This window comes from Leopardus geoffroyi, chromosome C2 (assembly GCF_018350155.1).
Source record: "Leopardus geoffroyi isolate Oge1 chromosome C2, O.geoffroyi_Oge1_pat1.0, whole genome shotgun sequence".
In the NCBI taxonomy this organism is placed as follows: domain Eukaryota; kingdom Metazoa; phylum Chordata; class Mammalia; order Carnivora; family Felidae; genus Leopardus; species Leopardus geoffroyi.
In genome coordinates, this window is record NC_059333.1 from 158,328,184 (window position 1) to 158,350,378 (window position 22,195).

Sequence of the window (22,195 nt, forward strand, 5' to 3'; positions counted from 1 at the left end):
GAGATCATGACCTAACCTAAAGTTGGAGGCTTAACCAACTAAGTCACCCAGGTGCCCCGTAAGTTTTGTTCTTTTAATTAAGGATGCCTTTGGGGGCGGAAGATTCCTTTATTCAATTCTCCCAGCAGAATTTTTTTAGAAAATCAGCTCAGCTCTTCCACAACTAGAATGTTGGGTCTCTAAATTATAGCTGGGCTTTAATAAATATCTGCCAATGTTTTAAATTTACATTTAGGGAGAACACATGTAGAGTTGAGGTATTATGTTAAGCAGGAAGAACAAAGAGAAACAGCCATCATCGCAAATAGGCATTGTTTTATAAGACTGGAACAAATAGCATGCCTTCTAGAACACATAAAAGCATGGTGCAATGGGAGGCAAAAATCTCTGGTTCAGTTTCTGACTCATCTCCTGTCTAAACATGAAATCTTAGGTATGATATTTCATTCCTTGAGATTGTTTTTGTACTGCGCGCCTCGCAGGGCTGTTATGTGCTTTTAAAGAGATACAGGTAGAGGCACTCTGAAAAGCCTACAGTGCTGTACGATGTAACGTAAAACTAAAGTGTTACTAGTGAAGCTTTCACTGTCTGCCGTGGTCTTTTTGCACATGGGTACAATGTGTGCACTAAAATAGGCACATTCAAGCCATGATCCAGCAGAAGATTGGAAGTTAAAAGAGAAACTCATAAAATGGATCACTTTTCAGCGCGTCTTGCCTGTGATGGACAGGGGCGTTTACGGCACCACCTGCAGAGGGCAGTGAATGAGTTGAGACACCACAGTCGTTGAAGACGATGGTTAAAAAGTGTCTTGTGCGGTGCTTCTCTACAGAGAGGCAGCAGAAGTTGGGAAAAGAAGGATTCTCAAGTAGGTAGGTACTACTTACATAATATGATTTTTATAAGGTATTTTAAGAATTTCAGAATCTTGAAAGCCACCTGGGCTTATTTCCTATGTAACATGCATTTCTGCCCTGTGGTTGGTCGGCGTATCTGTTCAGAGACGCCCTGGAACATGCCGTGGCACACGGTGGGTGGGTTGCCCCCCTAAACCCCTCACCGCTGGGTACACCACAGGCTTCCTCCACTCACCGTCTTTCAGTACAGCAGAGGCAAGACAGCGGGGAGATTCCCTCATCTATGTGTATATTTGCTTGTCTTTACATGACGCATGTATTCTAGTTTTGAGAAATCATTAAGATGAGGGGCGCCTGGGTGGCTCAGTCGGTTGAGCGTTCGACTTCAGCTCAAGTCATGATCTCAGCGGTTCATGGATATGAGCCCTGCGTCGGGCTCTCTGCTGACAGCCCAGAGCCTTGGAGCCTGCTTCCGATTCTGTGTCTCCCTCTCTCTCTGCCCCTCCCCCGCTCCCTCTTCCCTCTCTCTCTGTCTCTCAAAAATAAATGAACATTAAAACCTTTAAAAAAAATCATTAAGATGAGGAAGAACCTCTTTTGGGATGATGGAGGTAGAAAGGAACGAAAAATGTAGCCCTTTAGCCTGTGTGTTTCTGCATTGTTTGTAAGATCTGTTTTCTCACCTCCTTCCAACTTCTCTTCCCATCTCTGTCGCATCTCTAGAAAGAACCATCATTTGCCATGTAGTCTTTATGTTTCCAGAGGTTCACCATTTATAATCATGTTCCTTGGACAACAAAAATGGACTCTTTAACAGAAGTATTCATCTAGTTCCCAAATATTAATTGAGAGCGTACTATGAGTGAGTCACTGTTTAGGCGCTAAAGATAAAATACCCGAGAATCGGTAAGTTCCCTGATCTCAGATAGCTTGTATCCTAACCTTTAGTAACTTTAAAAAAAAAAAAAAAGTTTTTTCAGGAATAGTTATAAATTCATAGAAAGTTGCAAAGATACTACAGAGAGGTCCTAGGCATCTTTTATCCAGTTCCCTCCCCCCGCCGCCCACTGTGGTGACATCTTTTTTTTTTAATTTATTTTTTTAACGTTTATTTATTTTTGAGACAGAGAGAGACAGAGCATGAACAAGGGAGGGGCAGAGAGAGAGAGGGAGACACAGAATCCGAAACAGGCTCCAGGCTCTGAGCAGTCAGCACAGAGCCCGACGCGGGGCTCGAACTCACGGACCGCGAGATCGTGACCTGAGCCGAAGTCAGACGCTTAACCGACCGAGCCACCCAGGCGCCCCCGCTGTGGTGACATCTTACATAACCAATAGTATATTATTAAAACCAACCATACAAAATCACACATGTGGATTGTGTGGCCATCACCACAGTCCATATGGAGAATTGTGCATCACCCGGGGGTCTCCTTCGTTCGTGCTACCTCTTTGGGTCCCACACACCCCACACCCCCTTCACCATCTTGAACCCCTGGCAGTCACTAGCCTGCTCTCCACTCTGTAATTCTTATCATTTTGAGAATGTAACATAAATGGAATCGTTCATTCTGTGAAGCTGGTAGTTGCTTTTTTACCCAGTAGAATGCCCTTGAGACCCATCCACATCGTAGTGTCAGCAACTTGTTCCTAGTAGTATTCTATGGTACAGGCATGCCCCAGTTTGTTTTACTGTGTACTTTTGCGGGGGCCGTTTTGGTGGTTTCCAGTTGGGGCTACTACAAGGAAGACTGCTACAAGCAATTGTGTACAGGTTTTTGCATGACCATCAGCTTTAATTTTTCTGGGACAAATGCCCGGGAGTACAATTGCTGGGTCACGTAGCCAGTGTATGTTTATTTTTTGATGAAACCGCCGGACCGTTTTCCAGAGTGGCCGTGCCATTTTACGTTCTCGTAGGCAGTGTATGAGAGATTTCTCCACATCCTCTCCAGCATTTTGTGCTTTCACTATTTCTTTTCTGTCTGTACTGATAGGTGTATGGTCTCAATGTGTATTTTCCTTTTTTTTTTTTATTTTTTTTATTTTTGTTGTCAAATTGGTTTCCATACAGCACCCAGTGCTCATCCCAACAAGTGCCCTCGTCAATGCCCATCTCCCACTTTCCCCTCTCCCCTACCCCCCATCTACCCTCAGTTTGTTCTCGGTATCCAAGGGTCTCTTATGGTTTGCCTCCCTCCCTCTCTCTAACTTTTTTTCCCTTTCCCCTCCCCCATGGTCTTCCATTAAGTTTCTCAGGATCCACATATGAGTGAAAACATATGGTATCTGTCCTATCTGTCTTTCTCTGACTGACATATTTCACGCAGCATGATACCTCCCAGTTGCATCCATGTTGCTACAAATGGCAGGATTTCATTCTTTCTCACTGCCAAGTAGTATTCCATTGTGTATATAAACCACATCTTCTTTATCCATTCGTCAGTTGAGGCACATTTAGGCTCTTTCCATAACTTGACTATTGTTGAAAGTGTGGCTACAAACATTGGGGTACAAGTGCCGCTCTGCATCAGCACTCCTGTGTCCCCTGGATACATTCCTAGCAGGACTATGGCTTGGTCATAGGGTAGCTTTATTTTTAATTTTTTGAGGAACCTCCACACTGTTTCCCAGAGCGGCTCAATGTGCGTTTCCCTAAGGAATAGCTGTATTGAACATTTTCTCATGTGCTTATTTGCTCTCTGTGTATCCTCTTTGGTGAAATGTCCATTCTTTTGTCCGTTTTCTACTTGGATTGCTTGTTATTTTAATATCGAGATTAGAGAGTTCCTTGTAGAAGCTAGGTAATAATCTCTTGTAGGCTACATGGCTTCCAAATATTTTCTCCCAGCCTCTATAGCAGAAGGATTTTACTGTGTTAAAGTCCGATTATCAACTTGGTTTCTTTTATTGTGTCATGCCATATCTAAAGATTCTTTGCCTAGCCCCAGATCCCAAAGATTTTCTCTTAGGTTTTTTTTTCTAAATTGTATGGTTTTACATTTTATAATTAAGCCCATCGTCCATTTTGGGTTAATTTTCGTAGAGGGTGTAAGCTTCATTTGGTTTTTGTCTATGGGTGCCCAGCGACTCCAGCACCACTTGCTGAAAAAGCCATCCTTCCTCTACTGAGTTACTGTCGCACCTGTGTCAAAAGTCAGCAGGGCAATAATGCGGAATTAGATGAGTTCTCTGTTCTTCCCAGTGATCTGTGTGTCTCTGCCCCCTCTGATACCACAGCCTTGGCCACTGTGGCTCCACACCAAGTCTTGAAACGGGCAGATTGATTTTTCTCATTTGATTCCTTTTCAGAATTGTTTTAACTATTTTAGTATCTTTACCTTTACAGAAGAATTTTAGAATAATCGTGTCTAGGGGTGCCTGGGTGGCTCGGTCGGTTAAGCATCCGACTTCGGCTCAGGTCACGATCTCACGGTCTGTTCGAGTTCGAGCCCCGCGTCGGGCTCTGTGCTGACGGCTCAGAGCCTGGAGCCTGCTTCGGAGTCTGTGTCTCCCCCTCTCTCTGCCCCTCCCATGTTAAAGCTCTGTCTTTCTCTGTCTCTCAGTAATAAATAAACGTTAAAAAATTCTTAGAATAATCTTGTCTATACCTACAAAATATAGGGGTTTTTGTTAAGAATTGCATTAAACTTGTATCAACTTGGGTGGAATTGACACATTCACTATGTTGAGTTTTCAAATCCGTGAACACAGTATGTCTCTCCATTTATTTAGATCTTTGATTTCTTTTATTAGCATTTTGTGGCTTTCAGCATCCAAGTTCTGTACAAGTTTTATTAGATTTACATGTAAAATTCCTTTTTTTGAGTAGTTGTAAACGGTACTATATGTTACATTTAACACTCACTAATGTACATTGCTAGTATGCAAAAAAAATACGATTGATTTTGAATGTTTTCATATTTAGTATTCAGTGACCTTGCTGAACTTCCTTACAAGTTCTAGTTGCGCATTTTTCTTCTGTTTTTGTTTTTAGACTTGCTGGGATTTCCTTTTTTTTTTTAACTTCCATTTTTGAAGAGAGTCTATTAGCTGAGAGAGGAAGAGAGAAAGGGGGAGAGAAAGAATCCCAAGCGGGCTCTGCACTCATAGTGCAGTGTGAGTGCAGAGCCTGAAGCAGGGCTTGAACTCATGAACCAGGAGATCATGACCTGAGCCGAAACCAGGAGCCAGCTGCTTAACTGACTGAGCCACCCAGGTGCCCCATAGATTTGTTGGGATTTTCTATGCAATCTCATGTTATCTAGAAATGGAGACAGTTTTCTTGCTTTCTTTCTGTTCTTTATAAATTTCTTTTGTCTTGCCTTATTGCACTGGCTAGAACTTCCAGTACTATGTTGAACAGGAGTGATTAGAGCAGACATCCTTCCTTTTCCCATTTTAGGCGGGAAGCAGTCAGTGTTTCACCATGAAGTATAATATTACCTGCACGGTAGTTTGTAGATGCTTTTTATGTCAGGTTGAGGAAGTGCCTGTCTATTCCTGTTTTTCTGAGTGTTTGTTTCAGGAATGAGTGTTCAATGTTGTCAGAGCTTTTTATGCATCTGTATGGTTGTGTAATTTTCTTCTTTAGCCTGTTAATATGAATTACACTGATATGTGAATTTTGAACCCTCTTGACCCCTAGAATAAACCCCACCTGGTCATGGTGTATAATTCCTTTTATATAGAGCTGAATTCTATTTGCTAATATTTGTTAACGAGTTTTGCATTTTTATGAAGGATATTTTTTTCTAGTTTTCTCTTTTATCCTGTCCCTGTCTGGTGTTGTTATTAGGATAATATTGGCTTTATAAGATAAATTAAGAAGTATTTCTTCCTCTTTTGCTTACTAGAAGAGAAAGTGTACAATCGGTGTTAATTCTTTACTAGACTTCTCCCAGGAAATCGTGTGGGCCAGGAGATTCCTTTCTTGGGGGATATAAAACTAAAAATCCGGGGCGCCTGGGTGGCGCAGTCGGTTAAGCGTCCGACTTCAGCCAGGTCACGATCTCGCGGTCCGTGAGTTCGAGCCCCGCGTCGGGCTCTGGGCTGATGGCTCAGAGCCTGGAGCCTGTTTCCGATTCTGTGTCTCCCTCTCTCGCTGCCCCTCCCCCGTTCATGCTCTGTCTCTCTCTGTCCCCAAAATAAATAAACGTTGAAAAAAAAAAATTAAAACTAAAAATCCGATTTTCTTAATACTTATAGGGCTATTCAAATTGTCTATTTTATATTGGGTGAGTTTGTAGTAGTCAGTGTTCCTTAAGGAATTGGTCCACTTTGTCTAGTTGCCAAATTTATGTGTATAGAGTTATTCATAGAGTTATTCATATTTCTCTTACTATTCTTTTGGTGCTTTCAGGGTATATAGTAATATCCCGTTTTAATTCATAATGTTGGTAATTTGTGGGGTTTTTTTTCTCTTTTGCTTTTTCTTATTAAAGTCTTTTTCTTATTAAAAGATTTGTTCATTTGCCTGATCTTTTTGAAGAACCAGATTTTTGTTTTTCATTTCCTTTATTTTTCTATTTTCAATTTCACTGGTTTCTGTTCTTTCTTATATCCTTTCTTTTGCCTGCTTTAGGTTTGTTACTCTTCTTGGGTTCTTGAGTTTAGATGATTATTATTATTTAGGACTTGTCTTTTCTAAAACAAGCATTTCAGTGCTACAAGTTTCCCTCCTGGCACTGCATTAGCTGTGTCTCACAGATTTTTGATATGCTGGGGTTTTTTTTTTTTTGTTTTTTTTTTCATTTTAATTCAGTTTAGCATGTTTTATTTCCCTGGAGACTTCCTCTCAACCATGTATCGCTTGGCAATCTTTTGTTTAGTTACAAGTGTTTAGACTTCCCTTTCTGTTATTTATTTCTGGTTTCCTGTCTGTGAGTGTGTGTGTGTGTGTGTGTGTGTGTGTGTGTGAGAGAGAGAGAGAGAGAGAGAGAGAGAGAGAGAGAGAGAGAGGTTTGGCTCTGGGTATTGCTTTTCTTTGAATATGTTCTACAGGCATTTGAAAAGAATGTGTATTCTGCTATTTTGGGTGAAGTGTTTTATAAATGTTGATTCGCTCTTGATGGTGGATGATGTTGTTGAGGTCCTCTCTGTCCTTGCTGATTTTCTGGTTTTTTTCTATCAACTTTTGAGACAGGGATGTTTAAGCCTCCACTTATAATTGTGGGTTTCTCTGTTTCTTCTTTTAGTTCTATCCGTTTTTGGTTCTTATATTTGCAGCCCTCTTGTCTGTTGTATTTTCTTGATGGTTAGACCCTTTATCATCATGTGATATTTATCTCTGTCTCTGGTAATTTTCTTTTCTTTGAAGCCTACTTGATCTCATATCAATATAGCACTCCTGCTAGCTCTTGCTTTATTGCATGATATATCTTTTTCTATCCTTTTCCTTTTCATCTATTTTTATTATTATACTTGAAGTGAATTTCCTGTAGACAGTATATAGTTGGGTCATGTTTCTTTATTCACTCAGCCAATCTCTTTTAATTGGTGTATTTTATTTAACTTAAGTATTGGTGTGTTAGGACTTAAGTTGGCCGTTTTAGTTTTCTTTTTTGCTTTTACTCTCTCTCTTTTTATTTCTGTTTTCTTTTTCTTGTCTTGCTCTGGGTTACTTCAACATTTTTTAGAATTTCATTTTGATTTAAGTGTAGTGACTTGGGCTGTGTGTTTTGTAGTGTTCTGGCTAGATATGACATCGCAGGTAGCTATGTGTGTGTATGTGTGTATGTGTTGTCCCCGTCTGTTGTGTCTGTGTTGCACTTGTGTGTGATTATCAGTCTGTTGATGCTAACGCTTTACCAGTTTGAGAGAAGTAGAAAACCTTACTTTCCTTGGCCCCCTTTTACCCTCCCCTGTTTCTACTGGAATTTGTCTTAAATGTTTCCTCTGTGTACACTTACACCACATCTGACACTGTTAGAATTTTCTTCAACCATTAAACATCATTTAGAAAATTCAAGAACTCAAGAGGAGCTACACATTGTATTTGCTTGGTCTTCCTTATCCACTTCTCATATCTGTATCTCTGAGATGTGCAGGTGCTGAAGAGATAAGATACCTTACATCTAGGCACCTTGCTGATCGATTTTCATAGTTTTAGCCATTTTCAAGTCGATGGTTTTGGATTTTAATGACAGCAACCACATACTTTGAAACAAACTGTTTTCTCTTCCTTTGCAGTGTTTATACCTCTCTCTATTTTCCAGTCACTGCCTTGCCCAGGACTGCTGGTGTGGTGTGGAAAGGCAGTGATGACGATGGGCAAGCGTCCCTCTCTTGCTTCTAATTGCTCAGTGTTAACAGATTATTTCGTAGGTTTCTTTCTATATCCTTTATCGATATTTTCTCTGAACTGAGCATATTAAGAACTTTTTATTAGGAATTGATGTGCAGTTTTATTAAATGCCTTTATGACTTTATCAAGATGCTCATGTGTTTTTTCTCCTCTGAAATGTTAGTGAATTGAATTTTATAATAGATTTTTCTAACATTGAGTCTTCCTTGCATTTGTTGGATAAACCCTCTTTCTAGGTCATAGTGTGTTACTCTTTTAAGACACTACTAATTTTGATTTGTTATTATGTTTAGAGTTTTTGCTTATGTATGCATTAATAAGATTGTGCTCCTAATTCCTGCTATACACCAAACCGATGACCTCTTTCAGGTGGGACACGTGTTCTCCATCCCACACTGCCTTCGACCACTTTCGATGGTCATTCCACCAAATTAATACCAAGTTCCCTATTAAATATTAAATTTCTTACTATTAAATGTCTTGGCTTTAATAGGCATTTTGAGTTACTGAATTCTTGTCTGCACTTTGCTATTTTAGTGTCATTCTATCCATTTTTTTGGCATCTAGGTTACACTAGCTTTATAGAATAAATTGAGAATCTTTGCGTATTTTCTATGTTCTGTAGAAATCTGGCACAGGGATTAATATGTACTTCAAAATTTAAAGGTTGTTAAAGTCAGGGGAAAAAAGTAAATGGTAAAAACATCTGGGCCTGGGACCCAGCTGATAAGGGTTAGAAACAACTAGGGGACCTTTGACTCCATTTCCAATTTTCTTTTCCTATAGTTACTGATCTTTTCAGGTTTTCTGCCTCTTATTAAGTCATTTTAATAGTTTATATGTTTCCAGAATATTATTTCTGTTTTTGATTTTGTTTCAAAACTTTTTCAAATTTATTGGAATTCATGTGTATTTTCTCTAGTAATTTTGAAATAAAATCTATGTCTATAGTTACATCCTCTTTAGTATTCATAATTTTGTTCTGTTTACCTTTTTTTTTTATCAGACTGGTTTCTTTTATCGGTCTTTAAACATCTTTTGGTTTCAATAATCAAACTGACTTACTTGTTTTCTATTTCACCATTCCTGGTTTTGTCTTTATTGATTCCCTTTATTCTACTTTGTTTAGCCTTTTTTTTTTTTTTTTTTTAATACTGAGATGATTGTTTAGTGCATTTTCAATCTTTGATTTCCAAACGCATTTTAAACTTAGAGCCCCTCTTTGATGCACCCTGTACATTTTGAGCTGAGTGCCCTCATTATGATTCATTGCCATCCACTCACTAATTTCAGCTTCGATTTTCTTTTATAAATTACTCTCGGGTTAGAGTTCCAAGAGACCTGTAGCATGTATCTGTTCAAGGTTTTATTGAGATTTTATTTGTGGCCAAATACTTGATCAGATTTGTTAAGTGTTCCATGGAAATGTAAGCATGTTTTCTCTTAGATGAGAACTGAGTTTAATTATGAAATTAATGTAGTTTGATGATTGTGTATTCAAATCATCTAAAGCCTTGCCTATATTTTTGTCTACTCAATCTGTCAATTTTTGAGAAAGATGTGCAAAAGTTTCCCCCTATGATCACGAATTTAATAGTTTCTGCTTTGCATTTCTAACACTTGTTACAAAGATCCATGCTGTATTTTTCAGTGAAAAAAGTTTGTGACTATTATTATCTTCTGGATTGAATCTTTAATCCACATAACATATTCCCTTGCTTTTGGCCTTGTAGTCTATTTTTACCTGGTATTAATGTTGAATTTTTTGCTTTTTTTTAATTGAAGAATAATTGACATACAAGTATATTAGTATATTAGTTTCAGGTGTACAGACAATTCTGTACATTACTCAGTGCTCATCATGAGAGGTATAATAACCACCCATCAGTACACAACATTATTACAGTATATTTTAATTCTGTTACTTATGCTGTACTTTTTATCTCTGTGGCTTATTTATTTTATAACAGGAAGCTTGTAACTCTTCATCCTTTCACTGTTTTACCTGATCCCCCTGCCCACCTCCCCTCTGGCTATCACAAGTTTGCACTCTGTCTGTATCCAAGAGTCTGTTTTTTTGTTTACTAATTTGTGTTGTCTTTTTATAGATTCCACATATAAGTGAAATCATACAGTGTTCATCGTTCTCTGTCTGACTTATTTCACTTAGCATAACACTCTCTAGGTCCATCCATGCTGTCACAAATGTCAAGATCCCCCTTTTTTCATGGCTGAATAATATTCCATCACACACACACACACACACACACACACACACACACACACACACACCACATCTTTATCCATTATCTATCAACGACACTTGGGCTGCTTCCGTATCTTGGCTCATATAAATAATGCTGCAGTAAACATAGGGGTACATATATCTTTTTGAATTAGTATTGTCATTTTCTTTGGGTAAATACCCAGTAGTGGAATTACTGCCTCATGTGGTAGTTCTATTTTTAATTTTTTCAGGAACCTCCATACTGTTCTCCAGAGTGGCTGCACCAGTTTGCATTCCCACCAACAGCGTAGGAGGGTTCCTTTTTCTCCACATCCTTGCCAACACTCATTGTTTCTTGTCTTTTTTGATATTAGCCATTCTGACAGGTGTGAGGTGATATCTCATTGTGGTTTTGACTTGCACTTCTTTTGGCTTTCTTTTTGGTAGCACTTACTAGGTTTATCTCCAGTCATTCAATTTGGTGCCATTTAAAAGGTTTTGTAACTGGGGCACCTGGATGGCTCAGTCGGTTAAGTGTCTGACTTCATCTCAGATCACGATCTCACGGCTCGTGAATTTAGCCTGTGTTGGACTGTGTGCTTACAGCTCGGACCCTGGAGCCTGCTTCAGATTCTGCATCTTCCTCTCTCCCTGCCCCTCCCCACTCTCTCTCTCAGAGGTAAATATTAAGAAGTTTGATTTTTTTTTTATATTTATTTTTGAGAGAGAGAGAGAGGCAGAGCACAAGTGGGGGAGAGGCAGACAGAGAGGGATACACAGAATCTGAGGCAGGCTCCAGGCTCTGAGCTGTCAGCACAGAGCCTGACGCGGGGCTCGAACCCACAAACCGTGAGATCATGACCTGAGCCAAAGTTGGACGCTCAATGAACTGAGCTACCCAGGGGCCCCTAAACATTAAAACATTTAAAAAAAATGTTTGTTTTATAACTAACAGTTCAGTTCTACATATTTCCCATCTGAAAGTCTATCTCTTAAAATAATTAAATTCCTTGTATTTATTATAAATGTGTATATATTTAGGCTCATCCCCATCATTTATTTTCATTGTCTATTTCACATGCTTCTCATAGTTTCTCTCCCTGTCTTCCTTTTCTTTGTTGTTACAACATTTTCTTCTTTACCTTTGGTGCTTTGTAAGTTCTACATCCTATTTGTTTTTTAATACTTATTTTTGAGAGAGGGACAGAGTGCAAGCAGGGGAGGAACAGAGAGAGAGAGGGAGACGCAGAATCCGAAGCGGGCTCCAGGCTCTGAGCTGTCAGCACAGAGCCTGACGTGGGGCTCGAACCCACGAACCGTGAGATCACGACCTGAGCCTAAGTCAGATGCTCAACTGAGCCACCCAGGCGCCCCCTACATCCTATTCTTCAGTTGTTTAAAGCGTTGAGTTCTCACCATTGACAGGAAAATATAATTTTAATCAGAATTTGTAACTCCTCCCCACAGGACAAAATCTGTAGCACAATTTTATATGTTTTCAACTTCCAAGGACTCTCTCTTGCTCTCCGATGGCTCTGTGTTCACAGTAGCCTATTTTGGTTTCATCAGTGTAGCGTCTCTGGTGGTAGTAATTGTGTGTGTGTGTGTATGTGTGTGCGTGTGTGTGTGTTTGTACGTTCTGTTCTCTGCATTGGAGTCCAGTTCAGGTTATTTTGATCTTTCTCTCTTGTGCAATGATTTCCTCAAAGGTCTCATAATTCTTGCCTGCCTATTCATATTTTAAGGGCAGAATTATGTGGATTGGTGTTTCCACTGCATGTCCCTTCTCTGAAGGAAAGATGGCCAAGAAGCACATGTCCATTAGTGAGGGGCTTGACAGCAGATTGCCCTTCAGAGTGCCTGGGAAGAAGGCAGCCGGGCCAGCCGGGGCCCCCAGGGAAGCTTTGCCCTGAGGTGGAACGGTTCCCTGCAGCCCACGTCTGGGCAGAGTGGTATGCTGTCTCTTTTCCTCTCCTTCTCCCCGACTCAGTCTGTTGAGTAGCTGTGCTCTAATGTTCTAGACTCAGTATCCAAGAGGACAGCCCCATCCTAGACCAATCTCCAGCCCTCTTTAGAGCCACTCCCATAGCATACCACATCCAGCCTTCTACCTACTGGGGAAAAGCCGGGTCTGAGGGCGTGGCGGCTATCTTAAAACTAATTTCCATCATAAGTGTTGCCAACAACCTGCCCTCTCTCCACATTTGGATTTTTTCCAGCTCACTATTGGAAGACTGTCTTACCTCTGCCAAGCCTAGTGCTAGGTTTGTTTGGGGTAGTTTTCACTATTTTCATTTTTCTATCAACCTACCCCGCCTATCAATACACCTGGGGTGCTGATGGTGCCCTTTCTCTGCTGTTAAGGATTTCTTTTCCTTCTTGGTGAGGGGAAGAAGACCTATGTGCTTGCGTGCCGCTGTGAACCACAAGTTTAAAGAGGGTTTAGGATGCCACAAACAGGTGGCTTTTGGAGTGAGAAAAACAAGTAACTAAAATATTTTTAATCTAAGTAATTCCAAAAGAGACATCCCCCTTTCCTGTATGTGAACGTCGAGTCAGGAAAACGTGAGCGTATGAATAGTGTTTATCTGCCGCACGAATGAGTTAGTCAGGCCCACTGCCCGGCGGAGGTTGGGGGGTTGGGCTGTGTTTGCATTGGCAGGATTGGTCGTGTCCACTAGCCGCCTCTATTAAAATGGAACTATTAGCAAATGAAATTAAATACTTCAGTTGCCTAGTAACTAATCCAATCTGAGAACGAAGTAAAAATAGAAGAGATAAATTTAGAACTTTTAGGCCACGTGCCAAGCAAAATATTCTTGCTCGTATCCTTTTGATCATCTGCCATTTCAATGGAAGGAAGGATATTTTCGTGTCAAATAGGCAACGTTTGTGTTGACCTTGCCTGCGAAAAGTGAATACCCCTTGGCGACTAAAGGTATATGAGAGATAGGCTTTCCCAAGGACCTCTGGCCACACGGGCCCCCAAAATTGCCAAGGAGGGGCGGGAGCAGGAAGTGGCTCTGATTAACTACTAGGAATTTATCTTTCTGACTTAGTTAAAAAGCCAAAGGGCATTATGTGATTTAAGCCACATTGTAAAACCATCTGTGTTACCCATTTCCATATAAAACAAAAATACCATTTTTCCTCCCAAAGCAGCTTTGAGCAAGGCAGAGCAAATTAAAACAGTTCAAGATTATGTTGTACGTGAAGTAATTACTGGGATCGTATAATATTGGAGTTTAAAGAAATACCCTGGTAAATGAATTGACACTAAATGTGATGTCAGTTACTTCAAGTATGACTTTTTCTGACTCGAAAAAAATGACAAAGAAGATCCCACAGTTGCCTTTATTTACAGGTGACATAGTTCAACATAGAAAGCAAAAAAGAAAATGAAAACGTATTCCTTCCCAAATAAAAAAGGTAAAACTTAAAGCGGCATTGTAAGAACAGTGCAATGAAACCCCCAGGTACCCTGGACCCAGACTGATTGCTTTACCCCTTTGCTCCCCTCCTCTCTCGACACACACATGTACACACACACCCATACATATATGCATGCCCGTCTTTTCCCCAAGCCATTTGAGAGTTAGTTTATCTTTAAATATTTCGGGCTGTGTTTCCTCAAAACATCGCCAAATACAGTTATCCAAGTCAGGAGATTGAAGATTGATATGATGTCACTGTCTCGCCACAGTTGTGGTAGTATTGTGTTGATAAGGTGTCACAATACGTATCCAAATTGTGCCGTTTGGCTCAGTAGTATCCCTTAGAGCAACTTCTTTCCCTTCATGTGGGATCCAGTCCAGCAGTGCTCCTTGTGTCTGGCTGTCATGTGTCTTTGATCTTCTGTAATCTGAAACAGTTCCTCAGCCTGTCTTGTCCTTCCTGGCATTGGCATTTTTAAGAGAACGGAAAAGGTCTCTCATTTTGGGTGTTGCTGATGTGTCGTCATGATTAGATGAAGACACAGTTTTCGATCAATAATTGCAGCCTTCTTTTGGATAATCTTTCTTAAGAGGATCAGGATCATCTAGTGGCAAATGGCCAACAGAGCCCAGAGCCCTGTCACCCCACAGTGTGGCTGCGTCAGGCATGGCTTTTGGCTGAAAGTGACTGGCAGACCTCACTGCCCAAGCAGTGTGTGCCAGGGCTCGGCCTCCGCTCTCTAGTGTCACCACTGAACACACAGTAGGCATTTTCTGACACAGGGACTCATTCAGACTAGGAAAGCAGCCATTTCAGCCTGAAACCTGTTGTCCCTCCCCTTTGTGTTTCAGAGATGTAAAAACTCATGAGACTAAAGGCCACTACATCAACAAAATCACTTAGGCCATCCAAACATTCTTCCATCGCTGATAGTTAGCGAGTTACACTTTTGATTTTTTTTTTTAATGTTTAGTTATTTATTTTGAGAGAGGCAGAGAGAGAGGGAGAGAGAGAATCCCAAGCAGGCAAGCTCCATGCTGTCAGCACAGAGCCCAGGGCGGGCGGGGCTCAATCCCACGAACCAGAAGATCATGACCTGAGCCAAAATCAAGAGTGAGATGCTCAACTGATTGAGCCACCCAGGCACCCCAGCAGGTTACATTTTTAAACTGAAACGTTGGCTGAAGAATTGAAGGGCTGAGAATTATGAGTGAACATCACTGGCGATGCAAAAAAAAAAAAAAAAAATTTGTAAACAAGACTTAGAAGAGATGGTCACATTCAGTCCAGTGAATTTGGGATAAAGGCTGCCCGTCTTAGGTCTGAGTCTTGGTGCATACTTAGGTTGTCAGTGATGAGTCAGGTTAAGGAAAGCTTTTGTGGCAAATGCAGCATGTGTGTGTCAGTTTATGTTCTTTACACGTGGTTGGATCTGGAAGATGAAGTGTTCAAAGAACGGCTTCTTGTCCTTGGAACTGAAGAGGTTTGTGTCTGTCTTACAGGACACGAGGCTTCCGCTGGCGTGCACCATTCTCACCTGTTCCCACAGGCACGTTATAAATTCTGAACAGCATCACGCAGTTTGCAGCCTCTGTGAGCTCTTTGCCTAGTGCCTGGCTTCATTCCTTTCAGCGTCTCTTCTCTTCTCTTCCTCCCCTTCCTGTCTTTCTGCAGTCGCTTCCCGTCTGGAACAATGCAGACCTGGGACATCATCCTAGATAGATAGCCGTTGTCTCTAGGCTGTGATGCCAGGGTCTTGAGGCTTCTAACCGTGATACTTAGTGCATCCTTCTAACTTACAACTCTTACCTTAGCCCTAATTCTGAGCTTAGGTTCCCTCCTGCTCTTTTTCAACTTTGATGAGAATCTCCGAACCTGCTTCCTCATGCCTGCTCTGTGCAAAGCCAGGGGCACGGCCGCCATCAAGGGGGGCGTGGGCAGTTCTATAGAACGTTGCTTCCCACAAGTATGTCTTGAGTATCTATTATATGCCAGGAGCTAGAGACACAGAGGTGAACAGCTCCGACCTGAATCCCTACTCACCGGGCTTACGGCCAGTGGACGGTCCTGTGTCAGACTGGTAAATAAAGCTGCGGGCGCATGGTTGCAGCTGGTGACAAGTGCTGTAATGAGAATCAAACAGGCTAATGTGAAAAAGAGTGGGAAATGGTTCGGGCGCTCACCCAGCTCCCCCGGTGAATGTCCTCTCTGACTGTGGGTTGTGCCCTGATGCTTCTCTGCCCGGGCTGCCTGCCTGTTCCATCTTTTCCCTTGGGCTGGATCCAAGATGAGTATGGGGGGTGGGTGCCAGCAGGGCCCCAAGAGCTCCTTAATGATGATCTGTAAGACATGCTAGGTCATTCGGAGTTTCCGGGAGACAAAACAGAGTTGTGTGCATCTTATCAGCAGAACTGGATCAAAGAACTGAGAAAGAGTTCATTTTATAATCTGACCAATTACTTACTTCCTGAAGAAAAAGACTTTCAGTTGGTGCAAGCGGAAGCTAATAGGGCATTGTTATTTGTTTAACGCCATTTTTGTATGACAAAGAATCAGAACTATGTAGAACAGATTTAGAACAGATACGTATCCTTCTAGCCATTATGTGCCTATACTGTGTAGTTCATTCAAATGATTTGCTGCAATTCTTGGCAAGTAATTACCATTCTGTTCACATCTGCCCCTAAACTGGACCGTATGCAAGTCTCTCTTATAGTATTTATCTTACAAATCAAAAGGTGACAGACCGAAATTATGACTGGAAACCAGGTAGGTGTATTTTCTTCACACCTTATGAAAAAGGTCATACCTTTGGGCTACTAAGGTGTGAGTTTTTGGAGTGCATCAGGGTAGCCTGGACTGGGAATGAGGCAGAAAGGGCTGCATCTGTTCAGGGCTTGATTGGTAACAAGCCCCAGGCCAGCCTGACTGGTGGTTCTCCTCTGGTGTCAGCCTGAGATCTTGTGTTATAAATGTAGCTGTGAGCAGTGTTCTAGCGTATGTGACAGGACAGAACACAAACCCTTCCTCACCCTGCTCTGTGCAAAGCCAAGGGTATTGCAGAGATCAAGGAGAGAGTGGGGAGCTCTGCACGACGGATGGTTTGTTCCCATTCATTGATTCACCTGCTCATTCGACAAGTTTGTCTTGGGCATCCGTGCTTGACCTGGGCCACTCACTGGCTGGGGGTTGGGAGTGGGGGTGGGGGACAGGGGTGGGAGTGTGGAGCCAGTTTGATGCCTGTGGTGGGACAGAACAACCACAGCCAGCCAGGCCACCGGTCCACCTGCCTTCACGAGGTGGAGGCTTCCCCATTGCCCCCAGCATGAACCTCAAGGTTTTGGCACCCTTACCCTGACATGGGAGCTGTGGGCTGCTGTGGCCTGGGACCAGAATCCCCAGGACTCACAGTTTGAAGGGGTCGGAGCCACCCGGAGAAGCGCTGGCTGAGGACACGAAGGGAGGACGTGAAGTGTTTCTCTCCTTTCCTTTCCTCTGCTCTCAACTCCTGATTCCAAAATCCTGGGAATGGCAGAGGCCGGTGGAAGGGCTGAAATGAACATCAGCCAAGATGGGGGCCAACAGAGGCCTCTCTGGCGAGACTTTGGTCCACCTGACCCCCACCAAGCTCAGCCAAGCCAAGCCAGAAGCTTGGAAACAGAAAGTTCACCAAGAAGCAGAACTCTGAAACGGCCCCGGGTGCAGATCCAATCACCGTAAAACACGACACAGCACAGAGGGCTTCTCTACCCTCCTCACACCCGGACAGCCGCACTCTGCAGCGTCGGGAGGTTGGGAAACGAAGCCGAAGTGTCCCTGTGAGTCCCTGCTGACCCGGATACCACCCCCCCCCCCCCGCCCCAGCCTCCATTGCACAGGTCTGCTACCGATTCTCCTTCTCCCGGGTCCCTGGGCCTGACCTGGGCCGGCGGCAGCACAGAGAGTGTGGGCCGCTCACACTGTGCCTCGCCCCAAGGCAGCCTCCTAACTAATCCAGGGAGACAGACCAGAGCAAAAATTAAAAAAAAAAAAAAAAAAGAAAGAAAGAAAAGAAAAAATAACGTTCCATCTCTGAGAGCCTTCATTTTTATTTATTTATCTACTTCTTTGGTTCTCTATTTCTGATACGGTGTGGAAGCATCCTGAAAGATCCAAGTGTCAACCTGAGGGAGGATCCGACGAAAACGAACCTTAGTGGCCCGCACTCTGCATGCCGCGTGGCAATGGCGACTGTCCCAATCCGGCGGGGAGAGTCGTTGTCCCTTGGTAATTATGCGCATCCATTAGCATGGCATCCATTCTTTGTCAGAAGCGTTCGGGGACAGTCTCTGCAGAGAAACGCACAGCTCCTGTGGCCTGTGGCCTGCAGTTAGTCAGACGCCACCACGGACCTTCCCCTGGGAGATGCCGCCCATAACACCGACACCGTAGGAAAGGCGGAGTCGCTTGGGTTTTGTTGGTGTTTTTAATCTCAGACGCCGGCACAGAGGCAGGGTGTTTGTGATCATTTTACTGACACCACCGACAAAAGCTTCACTCATGAAGGAAAATTAAACGTTAAGGTTTCGTGGAAGAAGACGGTGGGGTGGGGGCCGGTGAGCTGCAGAAGGTTGGGAGGGATGGGGAAGTGTCATTTCCTTTCCTTTAGGAAAGAAAAATACGGGGTGAGCCATAAACATAGCTTCATTCCCAAGCTGGCAATTCTTACACTTAATATGTTTTGTCAGGCAAGTCTTCAATACAGATTAAAATGAAATGCCAAGTAATTTCCACCTCTCGGCCGCTCATGTCTGCGAACAATGGAGAATGTTTTGATGAATGTCAGTTAATGGCACTTGTGCGCTTATAGATTTAGTCACAGCAGCAAGGACTAAGGAATGGGGGACAGGGTGGGGGGGGGCGCTGTCTGTGTGTGGAGAGAGGAGGGACAGGGAAGATTCTCTCATAATCCCTTTCTGACTGATTCGGTTCATGACAACCCAAATTGAAAGTGAACCAAAGACAAAATCAGGCCAAGATAAGGTGACCCTTTGTTGTTAATGAGGCTCAAAGCATCAAAGATGATTTCCAGGGCTGAGTCGGCTCAGAGGAGGAGTTGTGTGCATTCCAGATGCTTCGTCAGGCAGATTCTGTTTCCGTGGGAAGGAAGGGGGCAGCTGCATTGCCGGGGCCAAGCCTCTGGTCCGGCCGACGTCTTTCCCGCAGGTCTCGACAGTGGTACCTGAGTCGGTCCCCTTCCTCCTCGGTCCTGTCCTGACAGAAACCAGACACCGCAGAACCCACAGGCTGAGCCCTGTTCTCTCATTTCTCCCTGCACGTCGCTGCCCTTGCAGCTTTGCATCCTGAAGCCCCAGTGGGGGGTGAATTTGAAGAGCAGGACAAAAACGAGCACCAGCGGAGTTCTGTCCCCCAGGGACTTAGGTCCTCATCTTCCTCACGAAGATCCTTTCTTCAGCTCGATTGGGAGGATTTGGTTTCATTACCTACCCCCTCATTGTTCAGAAGAGGAGCTTTAACTGAAGGTTGCTGGCTGGTTTTCTGGTTGTGTAGGTAACGACACTTCTTTCTGTCCAGCAGTGATTGTGAAGGAAGTGTCCCTGTTCAAAGTCCAGCGGGTTGAATTGGTTTTCCCTTCAGGGTAGCAGAGGCCAGCCGATTAACTCGACTTTGGTGCTTCCATGGTCTGTGCTTGTTTTTGTTTTTGTTTTGAAATCACTGGTTACCAAATCTGGTAGTGCCCAACCCAGTCTTCTTAGACTCAGAAAGACACTCGCTGAATCAGAAAGGAACTCGTGCGGGAATGCTTGGGACATGTGGAAACAAGATTCTCTTCCTGTGACCTAGGTGAGTCCCAAGGGCAAGGAAAATAAAACCAGATGTGTCGGGCTCAACCGTTTTCACTGTGAGCCAGTAGTGTTTACACCCTGTGCGTGTCTGGATCGGACCCGCAATGAAACTCTGGCGGGGGGGAGGGGGGTCCCCTTTCCCATTTTACCCTGAAGAGACTGAGCCCACACGACGTTCCCAAGAGAGAGGAATCAAGCCTCCGTCTGACCCTAGGTCCCAGCTGCCTTACCAAAGCCTTATTTTTCAGAAAGTTTCCCAATATAACTCGGAATTGAGCTTACTTGCTAAGTCACTCTCACTATACTTATATACTGGCGCTGAAAGTTTTCACCTTGTTTCCTTTGGGTCAGTAACTAGTCTGAAAGTGTCACACGTGATGTCCGAAAGCTGAGTCTACGTAGAGGGTCGCTTTGCCTGTAGGAAGCCTGTACTTTGTCAAGTGCGTTTCAGAAGCAGTCAAGTTTTTAAATTCTTGGATAATCTGGAAGGCCCATTTTACTGCCAATTCCAGGCTTTTCAAAACTGACGTCTAAGGAGGTGCTTCTAAAGCAGAAATAAAGGGAATGGCCCAAGTCGGTCTCCCTTCTGCATCCAGGGAATTTGGAAAAGCCGTGGAGAGTAGGCACATTGCCAATCGTCCAGAGAAGGAAGGGCGCAGCCTTCTGACAATGTGGGGGTCTGGAGGTCTGTGGCCAGAGCCCAGGTTCTCCCTCGTGCCTGAGCCAGAGCCCCTTCTCCCTCCTCACCTCACTCCCCTCCAGGATCCAGAGGAATGCATTATTCTCTCCTCTGGGGAGTAAAAACAAACCTCTCGGTCACCTGGGACACATCTAGATGTGGGGGGAGCACACAGGTGAGGCCACGTCTCCGTTTCCTCACACAAAGAACTGGGGCCATGATACCTTCCTCCCCAGGGGCCTTGGAGAGGTGCGGAGGGTGCCTGGACCCAACCCAGCCGTCAGGCTTGGGAAAAGGTGGCATTCCAGAAGCTGTGCCAGCTTGTCCAGACATCTCTGTCCCTCCTCAGCAGACCTGAAATCGGTCTGTTTTTTGATAACAGTTCACGATGTTTTGACATTGGGAGGGAAGAGAGAGGGGGGGGGCAGCGTATGGTGCTGGGAGGTGACTATCGAGGCCCGGGCTGCAAAAGACAGTTTGAGAGGAAATTCTGAAAAGCAGGACTATCAGGCCAGAGAACTCCAGGGCATTTCCTCAGGCTCATTCCTCTGAGACCCTTTCATGATCAGAAGGACTCTTGAATTCTACAATCAAAGTGAAATCCCCGGCAAAACACCAACATAGAACTGAGCGCCTCAGTCAGCAAATTTTGCTTCCTAAAGAACAGTCTCCACAAGTGGAAAACGCTGGAGGTAACTAGGGAAGCAGAAAGAGGTGGGGTCCGGGAGCCCTGCCTCAGCCAAGACCCCACCTCCATGGGGTGGGCAGAGTGGCATCGGGTCCCCAAGGCCCAGGAGTGGGGAGAGCCCAGGAGGGACATTCCTCCAAAAGGATTGTAAGATTTTGCTAAATTATATTTTGATGAAAGCCTGAGAAATGTCCGCGAATGGATTCTAAGGGTGTTAGACTAAGGAGGGTAGAATAGAGAAATTCTGGATTTATGTGTTTTAGCTCAAGCAGTTGGAAGTGGCTCTGAAAGATTTCTTCGCTGACTGGCTGTAAGTTGGACTCAATGGTTCTATATTCAGTAAGTTCTAGAACTTCCCTAGCATAATGCAGAAGGGAGGGACCAAAGGCTTAGGAAGGCTGGGAGGTTGGAGTAGACTTATCACGTGTGCCCCCCACAACCACTTCCTCACCATCCCCAGAGTAGGCTCAGGGGACACTCTGCTGAGGCCGTGAGAAATATGGTAGGGAGGCAGCACGCACTGCCTTGGAGAGCTGTGTGGTGGTCAGCTCTGTAGGCTAGGCATGCTGGTGGGGACCCTGCCCCTGATTTCAGTGGGGATGGTGGGGTCAGTGTGTGGCAGAAACGAAGGACAGCACTTAACCTCCAGGGACAAGGGCACAGTTACCTCACGCGCATCAGAGTGATTTCTCAATATTGCCGTCCAGCTCTCCTACCAATATCAATTGTATAATGTTTCCTTTCTCCGTTATTTTTCTGTGATCTGACAATAGAAACACCTGAACACCGTGTTGCCCACCTTGGCCATGAATCAACTGGATGCCTCTACTTTGACCCTTTTTAATTTTTCTTCCTAATGTTTGATATTGGAGAAGAACACTTCCAAGAACATAATGGGTTCGACCAACATGCTTATTATCCTTTGGCTTAATGAACTCTGAGTCCAGGGGCATTATTTAGAAGGAAGGTTCCAAAGTGTGCATCACTCCTCCAGGGCTCCCTAAGACAGAGCTCTGGGGGCACCTGGGTGGCACAGTCGGTTGAGCGTCCGACTTCAGCCAGGTCACGATCTCGCGGTCCGTGAGTTCGAGCCCCGCGTCGGGCTCTGGGCTGATGGCTCAGAGCCTGGAGCCTGTTTCCGATTCTGTGTCTCCCT

General features: G+C 43.8%; 1 protein-coding gene across 13 annotated transcripts in view; it reads left to right on the forward strand.

The window, feature by feature from the left end:
* LOC123575878 overlaps positions 1 to 22,195 on the forward strand; it is a 131,712-nt gene that overhangs the window by 92,478 nt on the left and 17,039 nt on the right. For 3 of the 13 annotated variants that reach the window (XR_006701061.1, XR_006701060.1, XM_045436787.1), the window contains one exon: positions 637 to 873. The exons of the other annotated variants lie outside the window; for them this stretch is intronic. The gene's annotated coding sequence lies outside the window, so the exon portion shown is untranslated. The remainder of the gene's footprint in view (positions 1 to 636; positions 874 to 22,195) is intronic. 13 annotated transcript variants of the gene reach the window in all.